This window comes from Protopterus annectens, chromosome 4.part1 (assembly GCF_019279795.1).
Source record: "Protopterus annectens isolate FY-2018-M chromosome 4.part1, PAN1.0, whole genome shotgun sequence".
NCBI lineage: Eukaryota > Metazoa > Chordata > Ceratodontiformes > Protopteridae > Protopterus > Protopterus annectens.
In genome coordinates, this window is record NC_056734.1 from 227,583,640 (window position 1) to 227,605,561 (window position 21,922).

Here is a 21,922-nt window from a genome sequence, read left to right on the forward strand (position 1 = left end):
AATCTACACCTAGCTTTACCCACCTCTTCCAGATACACTTCTATTAATCCATGGCCTACCTGACCACATCAGTACCTACAGGTTGTCTCAGACATAAATCTACCCTGTAGCAAGTTCATGCCAAAATGTGAATCCTTACCGAGTTACACTTGCATAAAACCCATTAAGCCCCTCCCTATACTTACCTCATTTCCTCCCATTCATCCTTCATTCCCATTTAACCCTTTCATCCACCCCCTACCCTACTTCCCCAACCCTCTTAATTCCCCTACGATTTCTATCTAACCCCCACTTGAAGGTGTTCCTGGACAAATTGGTTTGTTACCAAACCTTGTTTATTATTTTATTTTTTAGTATTTGAATTTGGTTGAGCATTATATCCCAAGGAAAGGAGGTAACCACTGAAGTACATTGGACTTCTGCCATGTAGCAAGTAAATAATTTGAGGTCTATATTACAACACTGAAGACACTGAACACTAAACGGCTGAAAGGCCTAAAATGCTGGACTTCTAAGTCATTATTCTGGGGGTTTGAGGCCCCCACACCCCCTACTAATTATATATAGTGAGTCCAAGATCAGACTACAGTGAGGAAAGAGCAAATATTCCGATCTTCACTGTACTGCAATCTCACAAAAAGCACATTGTTGAATGGCATTTCCAACGTTAAAGTCGTTCGATGTTCAGCTTCTTCGATTTCATAATAGGAACCCCATCATTTGTTTTACTTCACCTTAACTGATCTCATTCAAAAATGCACGTGGATTGAATTTATTTTTAGTCACTATAAATACATGCAAGTGCCACTGCCCACTTGTGTTAACTGTTCCACTACAACAATTACAATTCTTGTTAAGAAATTCCAGGCCTATTTCTAACTAATGAAAGACTCCATTTGATTTGGAAACTGCATGCATGCTATTTACTCCACCAGTGTAACCATCTTGAAAAACCTCAGAACACTTCAACCATTACTTAGTTTTCCATTATGTCATTTGTGATGTATGCAGAAAGTCACATGACAAGCAACTAATTATTTTAATACCTCAGCCTGTGCTGGTACAAGAATAGTTAAAACCATACTTTAAACAGATGGTGATTGTAATATAAGGAAAAACTTTCTTATTCATAACTAGGGAGTGACATTAAAAGGCTGTTTTGAAAAACAGCTGAGCAACTATTTTGTGTCTTGCTTCAGAAGTTTGAACTTCACAGATGCATAGTAGGCACCACTATAAGAGCAGTCTTTTGTTTCCCTTTTTACTGCATAAACTTGGGGCTAAAATGCAGTGCATTGTCCCACATTTTGTTTTTCGAAAAATTAAGTATATTTTCAGAAAAGTGTGTGGGGAGGGGTGGCTGTAGCTAACAGATACTATCATGAGCTTTCTCCTGATTTCAAAGCATGTTCTGTGTATTACAACTTGAAACCCAGATTTGGTCCAGACAAGAGAGAAGTTAGTTGGTTCTCTTGCGAGTTATTTTTATTGTTTTAGTTGAAGACGACTATCCTGTTTTTTCTTTTCATTAGGATTATGTGGTTTTCACTAAGCCAAGATAGTAGCATCCTGAGAGCTGCTTCTTGGGTTTACTTATATTGTCTGTACTATGCCTATAGCTAGAGTCCCACACATACTGTATTAGGGTGGTTCCATTATTGTTAACAAATATTGTGACAAGAGATAGAAAGAGACTTAGGACTGTCCTTTGTGGGACTCCAGTGTTGGTGATGCAGCTGCAATAGATCATTTTCCATTGCTGAAGTGTGTGTTGATCCAACCTAAATGAATGTTATAGTAGTAAGAGGTAGTTTATTACATGCAATGTTTTGCTGAAGTCTAGTAATACAATGATGGTATGTTTCACATTGTCACAGCTTATGGCTCCTTCCTCTAAAATTTTTGTAATGCTGTTTGAGTGCTGTAACCTGCTCCGAATCCATGCTGTGTTTTTTATAATAATTTTGCTGGCTCTGATGTGATTAGTGAGTCTGTTGTGAATGATTTATTTCAAAGATCTTGTTTAAACATCTTTAAAATGATGAAAGATCTGTGTGGTTTAACATTCTTATTCAACATAATTAATTATGAGTGTTTCCACAGTGTAGGGAGTTGCCTTTTTTGCAAGCTCCTATATAAGGCTATGGTTAGTGAGTAGACAATGTATGGGCATGTTTATTTTAGTAAACGGTGATAATCTTGCTATGGTATTAAAATTATGTCCCTTGATTTTCCTTCATAGTTTTTTGACAGTTGCCATGATACTCAGTTGCAAATGAAATGTGGGGTAGTGAGCTGCATGGTTGTGATTGCAAAACCCCATTATTCACAGAAAATGCCTGACAAATACTGCCCAGGAAAACAACAATGCATGTGTTTGCTTGTTGTTGAAATGAAAGCATGTTTTGCTCTTGATCTGTGACTGAAATAATGCAATCTGTAAATGTATTCATCGTGTCCTGATGTGTTGACAGGGCCAGGGGGTTGTTTGTATTTGCTTTTGTTTTTCCATATTGTTCATTATGGATATCCAGAAATTTGATTGACTGGTTATGCTATCTTCTTGAAATTTGGCATCATATTCCTTTTTTTGTTGCTGTATTTGGCTTTGACATCTGCTTCTTCTTTATTTGAATTGTTGTAGTTTTTATTTATTTTTCCCTTGATTAGCCTTCTGCTGACTTCAAGCATGTCCAGTGCCAGATCCTACTATGCCCATCCTTTGCAGCTCTCATGTCATTTAGTGGGCTACCAGGCGTGCTGTACACCGCTCGGGATAATATCCTTTCTAGGTAAGCGCCTGCACATGGATGCTGCTCACCCATTTACAGTGTATCATTGTTTTGTTAATTATTCTACGTGTTTGTTATCCATGGCAGTGTTTTTCCTCTTATTCTTACTTTGTTGAATGATGCCTGCTCATCCAAGATGCTGAGTACGATAGAGCTTAGTATGTAAAGAAGTGACAGTGTTTTTCCCTTTGTTTTAATCAAATCCAGTTGATAGTTGTTAGCATCCTTTCAACTTATTCTGCATTCAGTAGATTACAGTTTCAGAAGAAAACAGTTTTGGGCTTGAAGGATAAGTTGGTTCTTCCATATTGTGAAGGTTAGATCATTGTCCATATCTATCAACTATCCAGATTCTTGTTTTCTAAGTTTGTAACAGCAATATTTAAAAAGCATCCCTATTTGTCCCCACATTATTTGTGGCTTTGTCCAGACTTCTTGCTCTAAGGGGTTGAGAGGTATGTCATTGTCCGTGAGCTGGTCAGGTAAGATAAAATTAAGTGGGAAGTTATGCAGTTTCTTTATAAGCATGCATTCAAGTATATTATTTTCCCTTTGTTATGGTATTGTCTAGTAGGGATTGTAATATGTTATGAGAATTCTAATTCATGTAAGTTAAATTCTGGATTTTCCACTGCCTGTTGGTGCTGTGTTACATGGAGGTGTCTGATCAGTACTAGCTCTTACATACAGTATGTGTTAAACCATTTTATTATACGAGAAAGTAATTTAATTGACGTTCCTGGTTTTAAATGCATACTTCACATATGGAGTTGTTTAGAATTTCCTGCTATGACATGGAGCAGAGGAGCTGCTCTTCTTGGTACTGTTTAAGATGCATCAAAGAGTGGAAAAAAGACAAGTATCTAAGCTGAAAAACTAACCATGCAGTAAGATGAAAATATTTTAAGTGGAGGAAATTTGGTAAGATGCCACTGATAATAGCTATAATGAAGCTGTAATCTAAGTTGTAAACAACGTTTTGCGTCTGACTTGCACTGTTGTGATTTACTTGTGATTATTATTTCCTAAAATGGATCATATTTCTTACAAATGGTGCAATATGAGTTTTTGGAATGTGCAACATCTATGGCTCTATTTGTATATGGATAACCAGAGAACTTAAACTCTGGCGAAAGCAGAGGGATGATGAATACAATAGAGTAATATGCTGACTTTTCAGACTATGAATATGCAGTTGGCATTTGTACAAAGAAAGTAAATTAGCCAAGGCTGAGTACTCTAGAAGGGATTTTTGTATCAAATCATCCTCCTGTCTAAACAGGCTCTAAAATGGTAAAGCCTAACCCTTATATGACAAGGGAAAACAAAGTCAGGCCTAAGCCCACAGCTGAGCTTTTACCTTTTTTTTGCTTCTTATATCTCCCATCATAAAACCTTATCAATCTCTCTAAACCAGCTACTCCCCGTTACTCACCTTAGCTTTTCACCTATATGACAAAATTAGTGAAACCACCATCACAAGGTAAAGCAGGAGTGGACTATTTGCATCTGTAGTTTATCAATATCTGTATTACCTCTAAGCCCATAAGGCAAGTCAACACACAATCTAACATTCTACAAATTTGATCTGATGATGTCCCTCTCACCAGGCTGAGAAAGGCAAAAGTTATGGACAGTTGCTTATCAGGGACTAGGATCCACCACATTATGCATGCACTCAGTTCATTGAACAACAATTTCCAATACGACTCAGTCATAGTCCATGTGGGAGTAAATGACCTGAGACGTACCTCCCTAGACTATATGAAGAGAGGCATCATAGAGCTCTCGGAATATGTGTCTCAGGCTGGTATGAGCCTAGCATTGAGCAGCATTTTACCTTCTCCAAGGATGATGCCACAATATGAACAAAAGATGACTGATTTTAATAACTGGCTTAGTTTCTGGTGTCATTCTAAGGGGGTGCAATATTTGTCAGCATGGAAGGAGATGGTCAACAGACGACACTGCTTTGCCAAGAATGGTCTGCAACTCTCCCTTCTATGCTTTCAAATTTTAGCTAAAACATTGTCTTTTCCCATAGTGCCTTTTTTAGGCAATGCCAAACTGAAAGTACTTTCGACATAGCAAACAAAAACCAAGAAAAATCTAAAGGTATTACTGCTCAGTGCTAGGAGCCTAAACAAAAAACTCCATTCCCTGGAAGCTTTAGAGAATGCTGATGTCTGTGCAGTCTCTTAGACGTGGTTTAAAGCCACAGAGAGCACACCAACAGTGCAAGGTTATAATGATTTCCACATATTAAACCAGCTACTTCATAGGCAGGGATTAAAGGTGGAGGTATCTCTATTTACATCAAAAATAAATATACTGGTCAAACAGGACAATGCACCTGAGTTGCTCCATGTTCAAATCACCATAGGTAAAATCCAGTACCACTTCCTTGCAAGCTATATGTCCCCCTCTATGACCCAGGAATCCCATGCCATGTATTTAAACTTATTAGCAACACTAACCATCCAACCCAATACCATATTCATGGGTGACTTTAATTACCCCACTAATAACTGGGAATCCTATATGACAACAAACGTACATGCACAGAAATTCCTGGATTTTGGAAACACAAACTCCCAGGAACAGATAGTCAATTAACCAACTAGGGGTGCAACTATACTGGATCTGGTCCTCACTAATATGGGAGAGTGCTGTACACCCCCTACTGTAATGCCTGCCATGTTAAGTTAGACCACAAAATGGTCTACTTTGAAGTAAAAATAAAACCTGGACCCCCAGCTCAATCATGAATATTCAGAAACTATTCTAAGGCTAACCTCCTGCTATTAAGCAAGAACCTGATCAAATTTCAAGCCCCTATAAACCCTGAGGGCACTTCTGCCTATGCAGAACTGTTTACAGAAACCCTGTGCAAGCTTGCTAATAGCTGCATAGAGTCAGCTGTACCCACCAGGAAGAAGTACAGAACTCACTCAAAAAACAAGCCACGCTACTGGAATCACAAAATTGATTGGATGTATAACAGGAGGAAGAAAATCATCGCAAAAATTAGGAGGTGCAGCACCCAGAAGGATATAAGCACTCTCATCAAACTACAAAATAACTTAGAGGACAAATAAAGTCTACCAAAGCCAAATTTGAGGTAAGTTTGGCCTCCCAGGCAAAGGACAACCACAAAGCATTCTTTAGCTATGTCCGCAACCACAAAGGCAATGCACAATTGTGTGCAGAGCTCATTGCAAATGGAGCCACCTATACTGAGCTAGAAGATATAGAAAACCTTCTGGCTAATAATTCAGCTCCAACTTTACTCCTTTCTCCCCTTCAACCTTACCTCAGGAAATATCATCAAGTATAACTCTCACTATGATCACTAGGGAAGACGTCCTTAATGCTCTCTCTAAGACCAAGAACACTGCATCAATGTGCCCAGACAGTATCCCAGGATGCCTTCTAAATAGCATGAAACATGACCTATCAGGGCCTCTGGAATTATGATTTAACTGTAGCCTCATGAATGGAGAAAGGCAAAAGTCATCCCTCTGCACAAAGGTTGGCCATCTATAGACCCTGGAAACTGCAGACCTACAAGTCTCACTAGTCTTATATGTAAAGCCATGGAAAGAATCATCATGGAGATTATCAATAGAGATATAGCAAACCTCCCACAGGAACCAACGTAGTTTGGTTTTGTCAAGGGCAGATCATGCCTACTCAACCTGGTGGATGTCTTTCATAAGGTCACCAAAGTAATAGATGAGAGCAAATTCGTTCACACTGCCTACCTTGGCCTGGCCAAGACATTTGACGAAATACCCCACTCGGCCATTGTTAAACTCAGGGGGTTAGGTACAAACCCGTATGTCAGTTGGTGGATAGCCAACTGGCTCACAGCAGGACCCAGGAAGTTAGAATTGGGGATTCCACTTCTACAAAGAGGGAGTCATAGGTGGAGCCCTTCAGGGTTCATTCCTTGGACCACTCCTTTTTGGCATTTACTTCTTAGAAGTAAAGGCCAATGTCAGTGGTCTCTGACTGACTAAATTTGCAGATGATTGCAAATTAGGAGCAGTCATTGAATCTCACAATGACACAAATGTTCTCCAGGAGGGGATGACACAGACAAATAACTGGTGTCAAAGCCATGGACTAAAACTAAATGTCAAGAAATGCATCATAGTATCCTTTAGGAAGTTATCCATTCCTGGTAACTATCATATTGACAACACACCCCTTAGAGCTGACCCAGTAGTCAGGGACTTAGGGACACACGCACATAGTGATCTAGCCTTTGATAATCACGTCTACATTGGTGAGGAAATAATTCTATGTTACACAACTTATAAACAAAGGTATGACATCTAAGTCCAAGGAAGTCATTGTTTCACTGTATTCGGCATTCATCAGACCTATCACTGAGTACAATGCACCCTTTAGTATGTACCTAAACAGGCATATCCAATAACTGGAATGTCCACAAAGGTTCCCCACTGAAAGAATGCAGCACGTAAGTAATATGTCCTATGCAGACTGCCTCAAGGCCTTATCCATGTATTTTGTCTCCTACAGGCTCTTGAGGGGAGATCTGTCTGGCATATGGGGCACTCTCGGACCCCACTCTTTCGGACCTCCTGTGTATCCACAAAACAAACAGTAGCAGAATTACCCATTCTAAAAACTTAAACCTTGCCTGTGATATAAATAGGATCTGCTGTAGAGATAGGTATGTATCCCAGAGACTACCCTGTCTATGAAACAGGCTCCCCATCCATGTGAAGCAGAGTTCCTCCCTAACCCAATTCAAGTGCAACTTGGACAATTGGATGGGAAACCAGAAATTCATCCCTGGTTTGGCACCTATGTCTCTAATGCAAACAGATAACCTGCAAATGGTTCATCTCCCAGGCCCATGCTTACATTTATCAAGGGTATCTGAACTTGTCAGATTTGTGGGATTCATGGCTAGGCTTAAAAAGGCCCTTGTGGTTATTAGCCTAGTAAAAACCTATGAACCTATGAACCTATTTATATCCCTTCAGCTCATACTAACAAATTGTCCATATCATGAGGCTTTGTATTCTGAAAAATAGAAGTGCACAGCAATTACACCTTTTCTAAAAAATGGTGTTGCTTCCAACATAGAAAACTACAAAATTGCCTCCCCCTTATCCCAATAATGCAAATTCTTGAAACCATCTTACCTAACAGCTTTTTACTCATATAACACCTGGTAACCTTCAAGCTAAGGGAAAACAACTGTATGTTTACCGTTGCAGATGTAGTACTGCCATGACTGCAATTCTCAGGAAGGTATAGATCCAGTATCTCACATTCTTCTACTAAATGAACTTAAGAAAAACAAGGGTTCTCTATGTATCTTGGTATAAACACGTTAGACTCTGATACTCCATCCCTGAATACCCCTTTTACTGTGAGGTTCCCTCATGCATTAGTTGTGGGTCCCCTAGATTTTTATTATTAACTCTCTGATCATTGACCATTTCAATCTTAATGTCAGTCTGCATGCAGGATTCCATGCTATATAAAGGTATAACTATTGTTCCATAATAGACATGCAGTTCAGGAATGGCCATCATTTGCTTGCTGTAATAGAATGAGACTTTAAATCAGATTCAGGGGTAGTAAAGCCATGCTGTGTAGCACTGCTGTGAAAGTTTGGAATGCCCCCCCTGGTACATTTCTGAAATATAACACCATTTGAGACTAGCAAACAGTTCAAGTATCTAGTGCTACGGCTTGACCAAACCCTGCCTGTTTACCATTTTAACTTCACAGTATGCTAAATTGTCACCCATAATTAAGTGTATCTGTAAAGAAGCAAAGCTGGTTACTCCAACAAGTAGCTGTATTCTAGTCAGTTATACCCTCCTATCCCAGACTATTCCCACTAGAAAGTATATTCTGCCTCTGCTTCCGATGCCAACAGCCTCTAAACATTTGATAACAAGAGCTTCCCCTTCATTTATCTCTCATACTTTTATAAGAATCATTGCTTCACTCCACTGCATGTTTCTTCTTCCTGTTTCACTTGTATAAAACTTAGATAACATGAATTTGTGCTTCATATAAGCCTAATCCTTACTCTTTTTGCTTTGCCTGCCCCAAGTCTCTGTCACTAAGTAACATCAAGTCTTAACCTTTGCGTCTCTCATAAACATTATACGGAAGGGAACACCTTTTCTCTGTTCTTGGAATGACAACATTAAAATGTCAAACCTCCTATATTTGATAGGCAGCCAAACTTTCTTGTTTTGCTTCCTTGGTAAAAAGACTTCCATAAAGTAAAAACATACTGGTCCAGTTGTAAGAAATAGGTTTTATCTTTACAAATATTCTTGATCAGTAATTTTAGAAGAAGACAAGTAGCATGCACAGACCCAAAGGTGCCTCGTTCCTGTATAATTTCTGAATGTGACTTCTGATTCTGTTTTTCATACAATATCTGCAATATATTCATTTCTATACATACTTAGGTTATGGCAGAAAATGAACTAATACAAATACCCAAATAAATAAATAATTGCATTATTAATGTATTTCATCAAAGTACTAACTACACTAATGATTCTTTCTAATGTTCGCTGTGGCCAGTACATTTGAATTCAGTACACAATTTATAATATGAAGTTCATGCAGATGACAAAAGAACATATCCAGTTTGCAAAGAGAAGCAGACGCTATATGTCTTAATTATGAAACAAATAAACATTTAATAGGGACACAGTTATAGTCATATGAGTTGATCATGTTTTTAATGACTTATCTGTTTTAATTAGCAGTTACTCCAGTTTGTTCTCTTTGGAATATTTATAGGAATTTTTAATTAAAATATGAGTTCAGGATTTATAGCTTATCATAGCACAATGATATTTTACAGATTGGATCAGCTTTGCATTTTTATATCCAGATTTGCTCAGATATGTAATTATCATGCCCTAATCAAAAGTGGCTATAAAAGAAAAATAAAAAGCATTAGCAGCTGAATTGGGCTTGCAGATGGCCCCAAGAGGAAATGCTGGAAATGAATGCAAAGCAATTATGAACCCAGGCTTTCAAGACTTCACAAATAATTGCTTAGCCATGAAAAGTACCTTCCAAATAAAAAGAGAATAATTTTCTTTTACAGTGCTGTAAAGAAAGGAACATTTTAACTCATGCTGGTCCTATTACATTATTGCTTATGAAATGTTTAAATCATTGGCACAACTGAATGGTTAAACAAAACTCCAACTTTTCTTTACTTTGCATTTTGGCCTATGGCAGTCCCTTGTAATATATCAATAATCAGTTTATGTTCTAGTGCCTGGGGCTTAACTTCATTTTGAATGTATTTTGGTTACTAAACTGCTCTCCACTAGTCAGTATGGCTTTTAGTAGATGAATTTGGGATATTTGTAGGCTTAGTATGTCTCCTGCAGCTGGACTGTAGGCAACTAACAGTTTTACTATATGATTCGTCAACTAAAAATGTGTTATCAGTGTTAAACCTTTTTTGAGTACATCTTTATGTCCATTTTATGCAGGAAGCTGAGATTTCTAAACAGATGATATTGGACGTCTTGTGGTTTGTACCATAAGAGTGATTTGATTTTCTGCAGTACAAATAAAAAAAAATAGGCTAGCTGTTACTTTATGTTTTTAAATCTAAATCAATCAGATAATAAGAAAGCAATAGCAGAAGAGCATAATCCATGTCATGTAGTAGTATTTGATATAAACATTAACTTTGTTGCTAGGAGCACTTACGATCTTTTTCTGTTATTTTAGTAAGTAGCTAATTTCCTATTCTGACAGCTTTTATCATGAATCTTTTTTGGTACAATATCTGAAGAGGAGAAATATTTATCATATTTACTTGCATACAAGTTCAATAAAGGTTAAGATTCACATATTATTAATACCTCATTCATCTTATGCTAAGCATGTGTGATTATATCAGTATGTTAGACTATTCTGACTATTCCTAACGACTACTGAGCTTGACAATATGATGCTAATGTCATATGCATAAAGGAACTAAGTCCTGACTGCAGGACTTCTCATTTCAAGATGGTATTCCTGAAGGGGAGGTCAAGGATCGTTCTGCCTAGCAACTGTAAATTGGATCTAGAACCATAGGTAGGTTCATAGGTAGGTTCACAGGTAGGTACTAGGCTATCGGCCCAAGGGCCTTCGTAAGCCTAGCCAACAAGGTTCCCTGGCTTGCACCACCCAAGAAAGTTATTTTCCTGTGGCACTGTTAAGCAGAGACGCAGAAGTGATCCCCAGGGTGTATTTCCTATTTCCCATCCACTCATCAAGATTTTTCTTGAAGAGTGCTAATGAAGAACTTTGCTTGACATAGATGGGTAGCCTGTTCCAGAGTATGGTAAGTCTCTGGGACAGGAATCTATCCATCCAGCATGTCCTGTTTATTGTGGTGACAAGGCTTAGGTCCCTAGAGCGTGTAGCTCGGAGGGATTGGGATTTCTTTAGGTGTAGCATGTCCAATAGCTCTGGGTTTCACATAGCTTTATATATTAGGCAAAGATTACCTCAGAGTAGGTGATATGCTATGGAGTAAAGCTGGAGTTTTTTGAGGCGGTCAGTGTAAGGCATTTGTTTGAAGCCAGTGATCCTCTTTATGAGCTACTTCTGTGGCCTTTCCAGCTGTTGCAGATGTCTTGTGAGATACATTCCCAAAGGGGCATTGTACTCTATGATGGGTCTAATGAGTGTCGAGTAGAGGGGAACAATGACCTTTTTTTTTCTGGATGAGAACCCTTTTATGATGAGGTGTGCCATGTAGAAGGACTACTGTGGTGATGTGACTATCAAAGGAGAGACTACTGTCCACCTGGGTCCCAAGGTCTCTTATCACACATTCGGTGTTAAGTAGATCACTGCCTATGTGGTAGTTCATGGGTACAGAGTTTTTACCAAAGGGGATGACACTGCACTTTTTGACACTGAGCTTGAGGCCATGGCTCTGACACCAGGCATCTGTCTCAGCGAGGCCCTTCTGTAGGATGTCCACATCATTTGGGGACTTGACTATGGCTCCTAGTTTGCACTCATTTGTGAACTTCATTAGCCAGAGGCCTTCTGTGTTAGCCTGTACTTCAGAGAAGTAGATACCAAACAGGAGAGGTCCCAGGATGGAACCCTGTGGTACTCCACTTGTCACTGCTTTGAGGTCAGATTTGGAGTCTGCAACTTTTACAGTGTGGGTTCTTTCAGTGAGCCAGCTGGCAACCCATCTTCTGACATAGGGATTTATACCTAGTTTAGTGAGTTTAGCTATAATTCCAGAATGGGGGATGGTGTCGAAAGCCTTGGTGAGGTCAAGATAGGCTGTGTAAACCATCTTACCCTCATCTACGGCTTTGGTGACTGCCTCAAAGAAGTCGATCAGGTTCAGGAGGCATGATCTGCTTTTCACAAACCCGAACTGGGTAGGATCCAGAGTTTGGAGATTACCAATGTCTTTGTTTATGAGTTCCATGATGATACGTTCCATGGCCTTGCACAGCAAGCTCGTCAGGCTAATAGGTCGATAGTTTCTGGGATCAGTGATGGCTCCCCCTTTGTGGAGTGGGATAACTGTTGCTGTGCGTCATTCAGTGGGCACAAAGCCTAATGCGAGGCTATTATTGAACATGGTGCTTAAGTGGGGAGCCAGTTCATTCTGAAGTTCGTGTACAACGCAGCCTGGGATGTTGTCCAGTCCCATGGATGCTGTGTCTTTGGCTTTAGAGACTGCAGCTTTTACCTGCGTAGTTGTGATTACAGGGACTCTGCATTCTTCCTGTATAGATATGGGCCATTTAGGAGGTGAGGGGGGGGGTAAAGTTAGCACTGAACCTATCTGCCAAGATGTTGGCAATATCAGTTGGTTCTGTAATTTTCATGCCTTTGAGCTGTAACTCAGAGCAGATCTGGGTGTTGCCATTGAGATTCTTCACATAGCTATAGAATGCTTTGTGGTTGTCCTTAGAATTAGTGGCAATTTTGTTTTTGTAGCTAGCTTTGGAGGATCTTATAAGGGATCTCAGCTTCTTACTGTGGCTGACCAGGGAGCCTCTCCACTCATGGGATTTTACTCTCTTTTGCAACAGTTTCGTTCTTCTGTTGTACAGTTTGTTTATGGCAGGGGAACACCAGATTGGCTTCCTTTTTTTGGAGGATAGCGTCTTGGTTCTGTTTGGGATAGCACAATCCATGCACTCGTGTAAGTGCTTATAGAGTGCATTTGTGTAGGACTCAGCAGTTGTAACTGTATTGTCCATCTGCATGGGTGTCATGAAGTTCACCACTTCTGTCCTAAGAAGCATGAAGTTGGCTTTGGAGAAACTTTTTACTGTGGTTTCCTTAATGGGGGGTGGAGGCGGGATGTGGATATCAAGGGTAATTAGCTTATGGTCGAATCGGACCAATGAGGCGTTGACTTCACGTGTGGAACACCAGTCACTCATGTTGGTAATGACTAGATCTAGGATATTGTTGCCACTGGTGGGGGTGTGGATAAGTTGATACAGGGCATTGGAGTTTATGAATTCCAGAAAGCGTTGAGCAAAGGAGCTGGTACATGAGTAGTTTTCCCAGTTAATGGTGGGGTAGTTGAAATCACCCATTATTAGGATGTTTGCTTGAACTCTAATATTTTCCAGTACATCAAGAAAAGAGGAGTGGGAATCCTGGGGCATGGTGGGTGATCTGTAACAAGCTACAATTTGGATTGCAGTTTTGCCCAGAGTTAGTTTCACTTGGACAACCTCGGCTGCATTATGCTGAGCAACTAGCCTGGAGGTGTGAATATCCTTAATGAATATGGACACACCTCCACCTTTGGTGTTGCGGTCCAGTTACATGGCCGAAAAGTGTGGTATGAGTTATAGCCTGGTAGTGCAGGGGTGCTCTCTGAAGCCTTGAACCAGGTCTCAGTCACTGCACAGATATTGATGTTCTCCATTTTAAGGAGTGCCTCGAGTGAGTGCATTTTGAGATTTAGACTTCTAGCATTGAGTAGCATCACCCTCAGTTTTTGCTTGCCTGTTCCTGTTATGGTGGTGAATTTGTCATTTGAACCTTGCCTAAAAAAGGCACTATAGGGGCGGCAAGAACCTTAGCCAGTATCCGGAATCCCTGGGGTGACAGGTGCAGGCCATCTTTGGCAAAGCATTGTGGTTTGTCGACCATGTCATCCCAGGCAGACAGATACTGGATCCCTTTAGAATGGCACCAGAAGCTTAGCCAATTGTTGAAGTCAGTCCTTTTGTCCTTGTACTACGGCATCATTCTGGGTGATGGCAGAGTGCTACTCAGGGCTAGGGTCATACCTGCCTGAGCTACAAGATCAGAGAGCTCTTCCATGTCTCTTTTCATGTAGTCCAGGGAGGTACATCTCAGGTCGTCCACACCAACATGGGCAATGACAGAGTCATATTTGTACTTGTTGTGGAGTGACCTGAGTGCATGGGTTATGTGGAGGATCCTGGCACCCGACAGGCAGCTGACAGTAACCTTCTCCTTGTTTAGCCTGGTGAGTGGGACATCAGTGTGCCTCACTATAGAGTCACCTATAACTAGTGTGTTGGGTATGCTTTTTTGCCTTATTCGCTGTGGATGAGTGGCACACTGAGTCTGCGGGTTATGTGTCATTTGGGTTGTTTTGGGGGGGGTGGAGGTTGGTTGCATTTCTGCTTTGGAGGTCTCTGTTGCTTGAGCAAATTATTATTGAGGGCCTCCGTGAATGTTTTTGTGTTTCTATGTGTGGATTTTGGTGGTGTAGATTTAGTGAGACTATGTGATGAGTGTGATGTGGTGCAAATGTTTACCTTCTCCTCATGACTGTCAAGTTCAGTCTTGATTGGAGAGCGCTTTACCTCCAGTTTGGCTAGATAAGTGCATCTCTCACAGATTGTAGTGTTGGGTGGTAGGAGGAGAGGGTTGTCCGTGTACATGAGGCAATTTCTACATTGCCCAAGATGCCCAGATTCATCAGATAGACAGGAGAGAACACTGGGAGCTGACCCTTGGACATGCCTGAATAAAAAAATATTTTCCTCTAGATAAGTGAGGAAAGTGAGTACAAGAGCTGTTTTTCTCTAAGCAAGTGAGGAAAGTAAGTACCAAAACAGTTTTCCTCTAGGTAATGAGGAAGGTTGAGAGCTGTAGTAATTAATAGGTTATTTAGTGCTTACAAGTTCTGAACAAGTGCTGATCACAAATAAGCAAATTCAAGTGCTAAAACTAAGAATCTGTATCTGGACTAAACTAGTTACAGGAAAGGGGGGAAACAAGTGCAAATGCGGGCTTTTAAATCAGAAAGTTGAGAGATGGAAAAACTGCCCAAACGGCTAATAACTACAATTTCTGGGCCAGAACCACTCCTTATGTGGTAGATAGGTTACCTAGTGCTTACCACTCCCACTGATAAGCTAGAAGGCTTCCCTTCAACACAGAAAGCTTGGGGGGGGGGGGGGCTCAGAAGCTTACATACAGTCCTGGATACAGCAAATCTGAATCTGGACTACACTAGTTACAGGAAAGGTATATTATATATATATATATATATATATATATATATATATATATACAGAAATGTAGCTAAAACAGAAGTAAAAACAATTCAAATGCAATGCAAGCTAGCACACTTGAGTATGTAGCAATGTTTGACCAAACAGTTTAAAATATGCAATTAAATTAAAAATGACTAAACACAAGTGCAGGAGGAGTCTATTACGTAGAATGTGGTAAAGAGATGGGACTGGGGTGAGTGTCCCAGATCAAATCTACAGTAGGGGTGGGCAACTGCAAAAGCCTCCAAATTTAAACAAGAACACAGGAATAGGGAGTAGGGAGGGGGTATGGGAAAACCAACACCTTCAGCAGAGATTTGAAAAACTATACAGTGAAGCAAAAATAACAGTGCACAACTCTGAAGTCAGCCAGCAATGATATAAAATTAGTCAAACAACAATTACCAGTACACAACTCTAAAGTGTCAGAAAAATATACTCAGCTCTATATATCTCCAGATAGTTTGAAGAGCACTCTGTCAGGACACATGAAGGCTCCAGCAATGATATGCAGACTTTTACTAAGAGGGTCTAATTTTATGCAAGTAATCCTTGAGACAGTCAGATAACACACAGGATGTAAAACCAGTTATACCAACTTAAGACACAGAGAAATAGGGGAGGGGGCACCTTCAGCAAAGATCTGAAAAACTATACAGTGAAGCAAAAATAACAGTGCACAACTCTGAAGTCAGCCAGCAATGATATAAAATTAGTCAAACAACAATTACCAGTACAGAACTCTGAAGTGCCACAAAAATATACTCAGCTCTGTATATCTTCAGATCATTTGAAGAGCACTCTGTCAGGACACAGGAAGGCTCCAGCAATGATATGCAGACTTTTACTAAGAGGGTCTAATTTTATGCAAGTAATCCTTGCAGATAGATTGGAAAGCAGTCTCTCAGAACAGGGAGACAACAGTTTCAACAGAGATCTAAGCAACAATTAACAAACTCTATAACCAAAAAATATATACTCAGCTCTGTATATTTGCAGATAGACTAGAAGGCAGTCTCTCAGAACACAGGTTCCAGCAATTAAATGTAGGCTGTTACTAACAGGTCAAATTTTATGCAAGTGATCCTTGAGTTAGATAACACACAAGCTTTAAAAAACAGTTATACCAACTGAAGACATGGCAGAAAATAGGGGCGTGGGTGGGGAAAACAATTTCAACAGAGATCTAAGCAACAACTAACAGTACAAACTCTAAAACCAAAAAAACATACTTAGCTCTGTATATTTGCAGATAGATTGGAAAGCAGTTTCTCAGAACAGGGAGACAACAGTTTCAACAGAGATCTAAGCAACAATTAAACTATATAACCAAAAAACATATACTCAGCTCTGTATATTTGCAGATAGACTGGAAGGCAGTCTCTCACAACACATGTTCCAGCAATTAAATGCAGGCTGTTGCTAACAGGTCAAATTTTATGCAAGTATAATAAGTACGTAAGTAATAACTCCTTGATTCCCTTTTCAGCTACATTCAGCACTGACTTTTTTAACACTCTCCTAATGTCCTTGTTAGTAGCAGCCATAGCACATCATGGACACCTCTAGTCTAAATTACACTTCTATGTAATACTTGAGGTGTTCGGTCAATGTACAGTGGGTAACTTAAGCAGAAAAGCTGCCTTATTCTGCTACCTTGAGCACACAAGCTATCTCATTCTGCTCCGCTCAGCAGAGCCCTAATTTTGTGTAGGCTTACTTGGACCACTTAGTTTGATGTTGCATAAGCAATTCTGACCATACATTGTAATGTCTGTGACTACCTTCATGAGCTACCACTAATTGCTCAAGGTTTTCTTTACTTGAAATATTGAATACTGAAAGTTAATTCATTGTGCATAAATCTTAGGAACTTGACAGATGGTGCAGAACAGTCATATCTGGCCAGTTATCACAATAACAATTCATGCATTATTGATAGAGATAAAAGCTTTGGTTGCGCCAGTTAAAGCAGTGCACAGCTCTTGATTCTCCTGTCATGTTGCAGGAAAAGGCAGGCAGTGAAGATAATGGCATTCACTGGACAAGATGGAATGAGGTCACACTCACACGTTCAAAGTCACTTGCCGGCAAAAGTAACATACAAATTCAGAATGCCGTTGCTAGCGAAGTCTCCTGAAGTGAACATCAAGGTACTGTGTCACTATTCTCCACACACAGACTTGTTTCCCACTTCACAGAGGTAGCAATGGCACTGGGATTCATGAAATCATTGTGAAGATGCTCATGATTTCAAATTTGTAGAATGAATCTGTATCGTTTTAGTTCAAGTTCCACACCTCAGCCCTTAAAACTGCAGCCAGCATATCATCTAGATATGTCACTTTGTTGGCCTGGGCAAGAATGTTGACTTGTTAATACCCTTCAGTGGTTGGCTATTTGGTAGGAAATGCCCTTTCAAGTTGTTAATGGTTAGATTTTGAAATCCATGTTTTCAAAAATGACTAGTTGATCTAGAACACCTTGGATTTCTCCTTTCAAATAATGTGAATGTCATTTTCTTTCTGAAGTGCCAAAAATGTAGTTAAAATCAAAGAGAATGGCAGCACTTCAGATTTAATGTACAAGAAAATACTTAAAGAAAAATAATATTTACATTGCATTATTTCACTGCTTGCATGTTTCAGCAGGATGATGTTGGAGTGCTGATAAATGAGTACTACTTTGTATCTGAATATTTACTTTATTATAAATTAGTCATGTACTTGCCTGTGATTGACTGGTACTCTTTATGACTATCTTTGTTTTAGTGATCTGGAATCTCCAGCATTAAGACAGAGCATTGGGCCTTACCAGTTCATTTAAATAACTTTCAGAATATTATGACAGTAGCATAATTTGACAACCATTGCTGCTGTAACATTCTGAGAGATTTTGGCAGATCTTATTTCATTTAATTCTGCCTGTATGGGATCTGTTACCAGTCCTTTAACTTCCAAACTCCCCATCTGACAAAAATTTGGAAAGTTAAGAGGGGTGGCATCCCTCTTCACAAACACAGTAAATGAAATCATCTATCAGTTGCTTTTCCTGTTAATAAAAAAGTATACTTAAGTAGTCGAGTCTTTCACAGATGAGCCAGAACTAAGTGTAGGTCCAACAGTAGTGCAGCACAGTACAGAAACTTGTGATTATGGTACTGGGTCTGCTATGTCCCATGTGAAGGGCAGTACCAGCAATTTGTAGGTTAATATTATAATGAAAGGAAACACTTCATAGATGGATGGTAGCACAGTAACTGAATGTGAACAAATATCATCAGTTATGAATCACTTCATTTAAGTAAGCTTATTTTTTGGCTGATTAGTAACATAATTGCATTTCTCTGATGTTGCACTTTCCATAATGGGGACATTGAGGTGTGTTTACTTTGAAGAATAAATCCATAGACTGAATTGAGAAACTACTGCAATACTTAATAGAGCTGTATGATGCACTGTTTATAATACTGCTGTTCCAGAGCAATTGGATTTAGTAGTGAAGTGAGTTTATAAGGAGACATGTAAAAACAAAATTGAGAATCAGGGTGTAGCAAATGATGACATTAAAGAAACATGGCAATTTTGACTGTGAGATACAATTTACTGACAATACTATGGTTACAAAAGTTACATATTTAAGATCAGATGGAGTTGGGGGTTGACATAATTGTTAATGTGTTACCTCTTGGACACACAGTACAGGTTTTTTATTCTCACCTTTGGGGGAAATTGGCTAGGCTTAAAATGGCCAAGAAGGGCAGCTAGCCTTGTGCTTACTTATGAACCTATGAATAGAAATCACTGATGCCCTGCTCAATGGTGCAGTTTGGGAAAAACTCTGACTACTACTCAGATGACTTGTGTTTGATTAGCAGCATGGGCGCTGGAAGGTTTTGGAGGGAGAAGATAACAGTGAACAGCCAAACCAGCTGCCTATATTGGGAGACGGGAGGTGGGGGTGGCAGTTCAGCTAACTGCATTGCTGACACCTACAGGAGTGTATGTGTTTCAACTGAGAAAATCAGCAAAATGGGCACTACACTACACAACAAGTGCATTGCATGTGAATGGGGGTGGCATGTGTGGTAACAAGCATGTGTCCTTTATATGAGCAGCAATAGTGGATTTTACTTGCCACTGACAGAAAGAAGATAAATTCAAGGGGGTGTCCATCAGATTGGTATAGTAACCCAGTCCATACCACTCACCTCTCAGGAGGAACAGAGTGGCGGATTGTGTTCTCTGGTCAGGAAATCAATGTATCTTGGGTCTCTTTCTCAGTCTGGTGAGCTTGGCTCTCATCACTGATCTTGATAAACCTTTTTCACACACAGCCCACAAAGGTTTTCTGCTTTAGTGATAAACCTTTTTCACATACAGCCCACAAATGTTTTCTGGTTTAGTGATAAACCTTTTTCACACACAGCCCATGAATGTTTTCTGGTTTAGTGATAAACCTTTTTCACACACAGCCCGTGAATGTTTTCTGGTTTAGTGTTAGTGATAAACCTTTTTCACACACAGCCCACAAATGTTTTCTGGTTTAGTGACTTGCTCAGAATCATCCAGTTAGGCAATTGAGGCTGAGGAAAATCAAACTCTGGACCACCAGACCACAGAACACAGTTTTCAACAGTTTTTAATCATCTGTGCCAACTGCCAGGTAAACAGACACTTCAGATCTGTCCTTCTGGTTGACAAACATACTCAGAAATGTTGCCTACTTAAACAAATTAAATGGTACCCAGAAAGAAGCAGAGCTGCTCTACTTTTTGGGATACAGTTGTTCATGATTTTGGCCATTGTCACCGTTTAAAAATAAATTAGTAATCAGACAGCAGGGGAGGCTCGTGCTATTGGACTGCAGGACTGCAGACCCCACAGCTGCAAAATGAAAACAGAAAACTAGCTGCAAGTCCTGCACATGTCTGCTTTCTTATCCAGACTCTCTTTTCCCTATGTTCTTTCCTATCTGGAGTGCCGTCTAACCAGTCCAGATTACAAAAACAAGGAAATCAGTGTAGATGCCCCAAAAGTCTATGTGGTTTGTAATCGCATAGACTGCAAGGAGAACAGACTGCAATGTCTAGAGTCTACATAACAACTGATTGACTCCTCAGCACTCCCTGCTCATATCTGATTGGCTGGATCCCACTCCCAGCATGCATGCACTCTTGGACTGAGTGCTACAGCAAGGGAGTAATGGTGGCAGACTTGGACTGTTTGTTCTTGGACTCGACAAGGGAATATATGCTGATGCTGCAATTAAATTCAGAAGTTCTCAGACTGCTGACAAGGCAATATATCAGAACCAGGCTCTGCCAACAAGGGAATATATCAGAACCAGGTTCTGCTGACAAGTGAATATATCAGAACCACCGATGCTGTAATTAGCCAAGGGAAACTGATGGCTCAGAAGCAAGCATGGTAGGGAGTATTTGCAAGGAACACACTCTCGGACTAAGGGATGGCTCGAAAGCATTGCAAGAGCCTGAATTTCCTACCCACCACCACTGCAGATGTTTGCCTCATATGTTTGTTCTGAATCTGATGACAGACATTTGAATTTCAGACTTCATATTCTTCAGAAAATACATTGGTAACACTACACAAAACCTTTTATTCTAGCAATTTTCTAAGTTTATAAAATCAATATTTGAAAATTGTCACTATTTTTGGGGCTGTATTCCCCCATTTTCGGCTTTATACAGGTTTTTTGTGCTAAGAGGTTGAAAGCTATGGTGAGAACTGAGAACTGAATTCACTGAATATGTTTGGGAGCTGTATTCCCTCATTATTGGCTTTGCCCAAGTGTTTTGTGCTAAGAGGGTGAGAGCTATGATGAGAACTGAATTCACTAAATGATAGCCATTTAAGTTTCAGTCTTCATTTCTTTGAAGAAACAGTTTATATGGCATAGTGGTATGTTGCTCTGACTGTAGTGCATAGGGGTCTATATTACATGATCGAAGTTTCAAAACTTTGAATCTGATATGGTTGACACCATATAATCGAAGTTTTGAAACATTGAAAATGTAATTAAACACAACAACCTACAAAAACAAACTATGTAAATGCACTAAGCAGAGGGGCAAGCCCTTCTGCACTCCCCCCCGCTATTTAAATATACCAAGATCACACTACAGTGCATTAAAGGGAAATCTTCCCTTTCTGCGCTGTATGGAGATCTCTGTTAAAAGATTCAAAGTTTCAAAGCTTCAATCATATGGTGTCGACCATATCAGATCTGAAGTTTTGAAACTTTGATCTTCTGATATAGACCCATGCATAGGGTCCTGGGTTCTAGACTTGTCAGTGAAATGCATGATGGTAAGATAACATTTAATTATAGCAACTTTCCAAGATTATACATGCAATGTTTAAAATGTGTCTCTAGTTTTTGGGCTTTTGTCTCCCTCTCCCACCCAATAAATTTTGGCTTTTTTCAGATTTCTTGTGCTACAAAGTTGAAAGATACAGTTGAGTGTTGAGTGGATTTTTCTAGGAGCTGAGAACTTGAAGGGAAGTTTAGTGCTGCTTATACTGAGTCTACTCGCATTGTTAATAG